Raw genomic sequence first — 9572 nt, 5'->3', positions numbered from 1 at the left:
GACAAACTCTGCTGTTATTAGTAATTTTTTTATAAGAAGACAAATTAGGTCAGAGAGAGAGCACAGCAGGTAGAGAACTTGCCTTATGTATAGCAAAGTTGGGCTTGGTCCTTGTACAGTCCCCAAGCCTGCCAGGAATGATCATTGTACTCAGAGTCTGTAATATACGTTGAACCACACCAGGGGTGTCCCCAAATCAAAAATGAAAATAAAAAATACAAGTAAATTCTAGATTGTTGGTATATGTTAACCTTAGAGACCTTATAACCTTAATCTATATATTTGACAATTGTTGTTACCAAATTGCATTTATGTTTAAAGATTTTTCCCAGTCTAAAAATCTATACCCTTTAATTGCCAATATTACTCTTCACTACTATATTTGGGAGTTTTTTGAGACATCAGATTAGAAGATTTGAAGTTACTTTTCCATGTACATATTTTTTACTCTATATTCTGTTGAAAATTATCTTCCTTAAATTTTGCTTTTTTATTGCTGGTCTGGTAGAGGTAACCATTGTCACATTATTAAAATTTTTATTTTAATTAAAGTATTCACTATGACTAGTTAAAAGATCAAATGTTAGAACTCATCAGCATTCTACTCTTTGTCCTCTTTTATTTTATTTTACTTATTTTTTTTTATTTTTCTTTTTGGGTGACACCCAGCAATGCACAAGGGTTACTCCTGGCTCTGCACTCAGGAATTACTCTTGGCGGTGCTCGGGGGACTAATATGGTATCCTGGGAATTGAACCCGGGTAGGTCGTGGGCAAGGCAAATGCCTTACCCACTGTGCTATCCTTCCAGCCCCAATTTGTCCTCTTTTATATTGTTTTCAAGTTTTTTTGTTATGTAATGAATTTCAACCATTTAGTCATTAACATTGATTTTTATTTTATGCAGACTATGCTCTTTGAAATTATTTGTGCATATACTACTACCTAGGAGAAAGTTATTTTTGGCATTTTCCATTTTTTGAAAATATATTTTGAGAAGCATATTTATTGATAAATTCTTTTTTAAAGTTTCATAGAGTAAGAATTTTTTCTTGAGTATATTTTTCATTATGCTTTAATTATAGCTTATCTTGGAATACAGTTTTAGAATAACAATTTCTCTTTAGGAAGGCAACTTCTTTTTAGGATGGCAACATTTGGATTCACTTTGCTATCTTTTGACAATTGTTGTTACCAAAAATTTCATAAGGAGCTAGAAACATAACAGTTAAGGTGTTTGCCTTATAGTCAGTTGACCTTATTCTATGACCCAATTATGCGTATGGTTCTCTGAGCACCACCAGAAGAGATCCCTGAGCATTGCTGGGATGATCCTTAGACTAACTAACTAAATAAAAATACCTTCAGTTCATACATAAAAATTAATTTTGCTTTTCATTTATAAAATAAGTATTCACCAAACCATGTTCAGTTTGAGTTTATACTAAATATTACATTTCTGAAAATTCCAAGATGACCCTGACACTATTCTTATTAAAATTTTCCCATAATCAACTATAAAACCAGAGATACATCTTAAACAAAGTTTATACAAATAGTAAAATATAAATAAGGTTTGTGCATTGTATTAAAGTAGGTTTTAGGCATATATCAGTAAGACAGGGATGTGATTAAAAAGAAATCCTCCATTCACTGTTGGTGGGAAAATTCTCTAGCTCATGGAAAATAGCATGGAGGGCATGGGAAGGTAGAGACAGACTAGAATTAATACAGTACTGTTTTAGAGGGTCTGGAGAACTTCGGTAGAGGTGAATGTGCAGTAATTTTGTACACCAAAATCATAAATGCAAACACTATTTTGACCATGTCACCTAAAATTTAATAAAAATAGATTAAACTTATATTTAAAAATTTAAGTATATTATTTAAACCCACCCACATGACAGTGCCTGGCAAGCTACCATGGCATATTCAATATGCCAAAAACAGTAACAACAAGTCTCACAATGGAAACATTACTGCTGCCCACTAGAGCAAATCGATGAACAATGGGAGGACAGTGCTACCGTGCTATTCCAAGCAGGAAAGTTTGTAAGTCTACAGCTGTACCTCATGGTGTTTCACTAAAATAAATAAATAAAAATAAAACAACAAAAAAAAATTTCACAACATTCTGCAAATTGACTGGAATCAGAAGGGAATTCTTTTAAGTGAAATAAATAAAATGGAGAACTTAAATAAATAAATAAATAAAAGTAATCAAATTAACTCTACACAAATCTTTCATTAGATTTGTGGAGAAAGTCAAAAAGTAATAGAAGAATGGATATTCTGATAAAGATAATAGATGTTCAAAAATTCCCATGAAAATTGCACCAAGAAAATAGTTTATAAACTAAACTATCAGCCCGAGATATGGATACTGTTTATTAGTTCAACAAAAGCCTATAAATTAAAACTGTGGAAATAACAGAGAGGCCAATGTTTACTTGATGCATCTGGAGGAATGAGGGATGGCATATTTATCAACCTTTTATGAATACAGAATCCAAATGTTGACTAAACATAGAACTTAATTTATGATCATGAAACTAAAAATTAATGACAACATCCAGACCACAGAGAATTTTGTATGCATAAAAGTTGTGACTTAACATTCTAGAATGTTTTGTAATAAAGGTTATCTTGAGCACACGCTAAAATATCGTCTAACTGGAAATGAAAGTAGAAGAGCAAATTAGCAAAATTATAAAATCTTTTGATGTGTAATTTTTGCACGCATTGTTTAATTTATTTGACAATCATAACAAATATAAGTAATTAGAAGACTAAAATTTTCATTTTGTAAATTTCACACAGAGACTAAAATATTTCCTTGAAATAGACCGTAGGTCTATGATATAAATCTCTTCAGATTTCTAAAGCTGGAGAAGAGTCACCGACATGAAAACTTTAGTATTTAAAATACTTCATTGTAGGAAAGAACATTGGTGGATTTAATTACCTCATGAAGAAGTTTTAAATTTAAGTATATGAGAGTATAAGAATCAACGCATGTGTATGATGTTTGAAGTAATTACAGAGAATAATGGAAGGAGAAATAACTAAAAAGAGAAATTTATATACTACTGATATAATTAAGAATGAAAGTCACAAAAAAATTTAAATGTACAGGAGTGTCTTATTAGAAAATGGATTTGGTACCTAAATTCTCTGAAAAAAAAAGTGAGTCTATAACATTTTGGGTCTTTATTTTCTTAAATGTCTTTTAAAGAAATTTTTGGCCTTTAAATGTTACTGCCTTTCAGCTCAGATAGAAAAGGGAGCACCAAATAAAGGGTGTTAGGAGGATCGTCCCAGGATGGGAGATGCATGCTGAAAGTAGACTATAGACTGAACATGATTGCCACTCAATGCCTCTTTTGCAAACCACAGCAAGAAAAAGAAGAGAGAGAATAAAAGGCGGGATGGGATGGGGATGGGGATGGGGAGGGTGGGGGGGTGGGTGGGAAGGATACTGGGATCATTAGTTCTGGAGAATGGGCACTGGTGGAGGGATGGGTACTCGATCATTGTATAACTGAAACACAAGCACAAAAATTTGTAAGTCTACAACTGTACCTCATGGTGTTTCACTAATAAAAAAAATTGCTGCCTTTATATTCAGCATTATAGAAGTTACCCATGTGGAAAAATACGATGTTTTACTAAAGACAATTCTAGGATTGTAGACTTATAAATGCCAAATATTGGTGGCTGTACATATCACAACTACTTTTCCAATTAGCAGCAAATGCCTCTGTTCCACTTGTCAGGTTCAGATTCAGAATAAACCGAGACAGGTTATTTTTAATATTTAACTTACATTTTTGTAGTTAGCATGTAGGTGGAAGATGGAGGAGAGGAAAAAAAGAACATTCCAAGGCTAAGCCTCCTAAGTAACATAACAGACTTAATAATCCATTAACTAGATCTCAGTCTGATAATTGCATGTAACTGTAAAGAAATTTGAACAATACTTCTTTTATATGCATGAAGATAAAAGGGAAATATTTGGTAGGTAGTTATGTTACTCAAAGTTAATGCATCTGTTAATTATCATAAAATTGTTCTATATCAAATGTGATAACCAACTCAATGAAATACTACATAAATAAAATGGAAAAGTGATAGTTTAAAATCATATTTGGAGAACAGGTAGTTTCTTCCACATATATTGGAAATGTATTGGACATTTTATAAACATTCCTAAACTGGGTGTAAGTTAAGAAGTTCACTGTATGTGAAACAAGATTTATTTAATGATAGAGAGTAGAAAAGATTGAATATGAAGGACAGTTTTCAGGTAAGTAAAAGATTCTGTATATTTCAGTAAAAGAAATGAGATGGTTCCTGTGGATTTGCCCATTTATTAAACTAGTATTTAGAATTCACTTTTTGATTCTAGATAAGACTATGGGCATGTCAGATGGAGTAGGAGAATTATAGTGAAAACTAAACGGTGTAGTAACAGAAATAAAACATAAGGGAAAAGAGAACATTAAACAGGAAAGAGGGTGAATTGGAGATACCAACTAATGAATTCTTTCAGCTACAATGGTAAAAAGGTAAAGGTAAAGGCCCTCCCGTTGATCGTCGATTTGCTCGAGCAGGCCCAGTAACGTCTCCATTGGAGACTTTGTTGTTACTGTGTCTGGCATATCGAATACTCTCGGTAGCTTGCCGGGCTCTGCGAGAGGGGCGGAGGAATCGAACTCGGGTCGGCCATGTTGGCCATGTGTAAGGCGAACGCCCTACCCGCTGTACTATCGCTCCAACTAATGAATTCTTTCAGCTACAATGGACTAGATTATATAATACTTCTTGTCAGCTAGAGGCATTTTGGTGAGGTAGACAAAATATATATGGGCTGGAGCGATAGCACAGCAGGTAGGGCATTCGCCTTACAAGCGGCCAACATGGCCGACCCGAGTTCGATTCCTCCGCCCCTCTGGGAGAGCCCGGCAAGCTACCGAGAGTATCTGATATGCCAGACACAGTAACAACAAAGTCTCCAATGGAGACGTTACTGGGCCCGCTCGAGCAAATCGACGATCAACGGGAGGGCCTTTACCTAATACCTTATATTATGTGTTATTATATATATAATAAACTGGAAGAAATTTTAGAATAGCTAAGGCAGGAAAAAATGGGGAGTAAAATACCCCGAGAGAAAAGACTATAAAGAGGTGAGTTTGAATTTAACCTTGCATTCTTTGCCACATTCTATACAACTCTTCGGTTCCAGAGGCTTTAATAAGTAAAGCAGAGTTAGCAGCATTCTCAATTTTACAAAGACGAAAACTGGATTTAAAGGTCAAGTCAGATGGGAAAATAAAAGTATTCTTTTTAAAAAATAGATTCACAGGGGCCAGAGCAAAGGGGTAATTTGCCTTTCACACAACTGATCCGGGGTCAATTCCCCACATCCCATATGGTTTCCTGAGCACTCTCAGGAGTGAGTCCTGAGAGCAGAGCCTGAAGTAAACGCTGATCATTGGCAGTGTGACCCCCTTCCCGCAAAATAGTATCCATATAGTGAAACACCTCACAGTAATGAAAGTATGCCATATGTTACAGGCAGAATTATAGAAATATCTGTCACTGTCACTGTCCTCCCATTGTTCATCGATTTGCTTGAGTGGCCCCAGTAACGTCTCCATCATGAGACTTGTTACTGTGTTTGGCATATAGAATATGCCATGGGTAGCTTGCCAGGCTTTGCCATGCGGGAGAGATACTCTCGGTAGCTTGCTGGGCTCTCCGAGAGGGGTGGAGGAATCGAACTTGGGTCGGCCATGTTGACTGCGTGCAAGGCAAATGCCCTACCCACTGTGCTATCACAAATAATAGTAAAGGAGGTATAATCTTCTATCATGCAGAATTAATTCTCAAAGTGACAAAATTAATCTCTGATTTTAGATATCAGATGACATTTTATTTTGAGAAGGCGGCTGTCTAGTTTCTGCATAAAAGAAAGACAAAGCCTTCTAGGGCCCTCCGAATGTTCCATTTATGATGGAGACATTTGTGAAATAAGCTGTGTCTTATGAAATCTCAATGATTGCTGTCATAAATATGCAGTTTTCTTGATATGAGTCTATGTATAATATATTTAACTTTAAAGTTAATATATGTACTTACAAACACACATATATTTATGTATAAATATACATACATTTGTCTTAAACAGAACATCAACTATTTAAAACATTTGTTTTTTTTTCTAATCTTAAAACTTTTCACTCAGGTTTTATTTATGCAATAAATAGACAACACTTAAAATAGGCTGTTAGGAAATTTTAATTCTTTCACAAAAAAATCACAAATCATCCTGTTAATCGTCGATTGCCTCGAGCAGGCCCCAGTAATGTCTCCTTCATCCTAACCCTGAGATTATATTCAAGGCTCTTTAGGAGAATGAGACCCATCATTGTTACTGGTATTTGGCATATTGGGTACGCCACGGGGAGTTTGCCAGACTCTGCCATGTGAGCAGGCTACATTCGGTAGCCTGCCAGTTTGTCCAAAGTAGGAATGAAATAATAAGATGTCATAATAGGATGTCGCGCGGCCACAAATGCGGCCGCGCGGTTCCGGGAGCTGTTTTTTATAGTCTCTGAGCTATGGCTGTTGATGGGATTACACAGCGCCAGGGGGCCAGTTTTAATTCTTTCACAATCACAAATCACAAATCATCCTGTTAATCGTCGATTGCCTTGAGCAGGCCCCAGTAACGTCTCCTTCATCCTAGCCCTGAGATTATATTCAAGGCTCTTTAGGAGAATGAGACCCATCATTGTTACTGGTATTTGGCATATTGGGTACGACACAGGGAGTTTGCCAGACTCTGCCGTGTGGGCAGGCTACATTCGGTAGCCTGCCAGTTTGTTCAAAGAAAAACATCTCCAAGAGTTGTTACCCAGTCTAGGTTACCATATATAATTTTGAATGTGTTTGATTATCTAAACTTATTCCTGGAATATGATAAGAAATAAACATAACCCTAAGATTAGTATCTCTGATAAAAAATGTTTTCATTTAATGCAATTCACATTTTCCTTGGAAAAATGTTTGCAACTTATAAAATGATCCTGAAGCAAAGCAGTAAAAGAAAAAGCAGTAAGGAAACAGATTAATAAAACTAGCAGGACTTAGTTATAAATTTTCTCCTTTTTGGATGCAATGGTCTTCCAGTCATGGTGGTCACTTGAGGCCACACCTGACAGTGCTTGAGGGACATGCATGCAAGAATCAAATTCGGGGCTTTTCACCTGGTGATTCTGTCATTTTAGCTATCTTTCTATCCCAGAATATTCTCATATTTGAGGTTTAGACTTTTATAGAATCAGCTATGTCATTGCTTGGCGTGATAATCAGTTTTTCTTTTTTATTGGACGGCTGTCAGATCTTGGCTATTGTAAATAATGCTTTGATAACATAGGTATGCATATATCTGTGAATTAATGTTTTATCATTCTTGGGGATAGAAATCCAGATGTGTAGTCGCTGGGTCTTATGTGAGCTCTATTCTTACATTTTCTGTTAAGTCTCCAAACCATTTTCCATAAAGCTTGAATCTGACTACCGTCTCACTGACAGTGACTGAGTGAATGAAAAGTTTCATTTTCTTTCCCCACCCCATCCCCACCAACATTGATTGCTTTAGAATTTTTATATATATGGACCATTATTACTTGTGTGACAGCTTGTAATTTTGACTGGCATTTCCCTGATAATCAGTGATGAACATATTTTCTTATGCCTGTTCGCCACCTGTATGTCTTCTTTGAGGATGTGTCTGTTCAGTTCCTTGTCCCAACTTTGATAGGGTTATTTTTGTTGTGTTCTTGAGCAGTGATTGTCTGATCTAGCTTTTTTTAAAAAAAATTTTAATACTGAGACATCATGAGGTACAGTTGCAGACTTACACATTTTTGTGCTTGGGTTTCAATTATACAATGATCAAATACCCCTACCTCCACCAGTGCCCATATCCCACCACCACGGATCCCAGTATCCCTCCCACCCACAATTCCCCTCCATCCCACCCTGTCTCTGTGGCAGGGCATTACCCTCTGTTCTCTCTCTCCTTTTGGGTGTTGTGGTTTGCAAAAGAAACATTGAGTGGCAATCATGTTTGGTCTATAGTCTACTTTCAGCATGCTTCTCCCATCGTGGGAAGATACTCCCAACACCTTTATTTGGTGTTCCTCTCTTTATCTGAGCTCCATTTTCTCCTAATATGTGTGGTTGGCCTCCAAGTCATGGAGTAAAATTTCTGGTACTAATCTTGGCCATTCTTGGATGTTAGTTTCCTATTTTGTTACTTTATGTTCCCCAGATGAATGCAATCTTTCTATGTCTGTCCCTTTCTTTCTGAGTCATTTCGCTTAACATAATTCTTTCCACGTAGTACCACTTGTAAGTAAATTTTGTGACTTTGTCTTCTCTAACAGCTACACAGTACTCCATTGTGTAGATGTACCAAAGTTTCTTTAACCAGTCATCTGTTCTTGGACACTCAGGTTTTTTCCAGATTCTGGCTATTGTAAAGAGTGCTGCAATGAACAAACAAGTGCAGATGTCACCTCGACTATACATTTTTGCCTCTCTGGGATATATTCCCAGGAGTGGTATTTCTGGATCAAATGGGAGCTCAATTTCTATTTTTTTGAGAATCATCCATACTGTTTTCCAAAAGGGCTGAACCAGTCGGCATTCCCACCAACAGTGAAGGAGTGTCCCTTTCTCACCACATCCGCGGCAGCACCGGTTGCTTTTGTTCTTGTGGATATGGGCCAGTCTCTGTGATGTGAACTGATATTTCATTGTGGTTTTGATCTGCATCTCCCTGATGATTAATGATGTGGAACATTTTCTCATGTGTCTTTTAGCCATTCGGATTTCTTCTTTGTGAATATTTCTATTCATTTCATCTGATCTAGCTTTGATATTAATCCTTCATTTGATGTCTGATGCACAAATATTTTCTCAAAAAATATTTCTGGAGACACACAGATTAATCTCAGACCTAAGCAACTTTCGGCAGAGATGGCCCTGGACTTTGCAAAAGGCCTTCTTGGTTGGGCTGCCCCAGATGGGGGTGGGTGCTGTCCCCCATCTACCCTATGTAGCTGTTAGAAAAGATGAAGTCATAAAATTTACTTACAAGTGGTACTACATGGAAAGAATTATGTTGAGCTAAATGACTCAGAAAGAAAGGGATATACATAGAAGGATTGCATTCATCTGAGGAATATAAAGTAGCAAAATAGGAGACTAACACCCAAGATTAGACAAAATAAGTTCCAGGAGGTTCACTCCATGGCTTGCAGGCCAGCCGCACATGCTAGGGGAAAAGGCAGCTCAGATAGAGAAGTGAGAACCAAATAAAGGGTTTGGGGAGGATCCTCCCAGGATGGGAGAAGCATGCTGAAAGTAGACTATAGACCAAACATGATTACCACTCAATGCCTCTTTTGCAAACCACAGTGCCCAAAAGGAGAGAGATTACAAAAGGAAAGGCCCTGCCACAAAGACAGGGTGGGATGGGGTGGATGGGGGAGTGGG

The sequence above is a fragment of the Sorex fumeus genome, unplaced genomic scaffold, assembly GCF_029834395.1.
Source record: "Sorex fumeus unplaced genomic scaffold, SorFum_2.1 ptg000039l, whole genome shotgun sequence".
Lineage (NCBI taxonomy): Eukaryota > Metazoa > Chordata > Mammalia > Eulipotyphla > Soricidae > Sorex > Sorex fumeus.
This window is presented reverse-complemented; position numbering follows the sequence as displayed.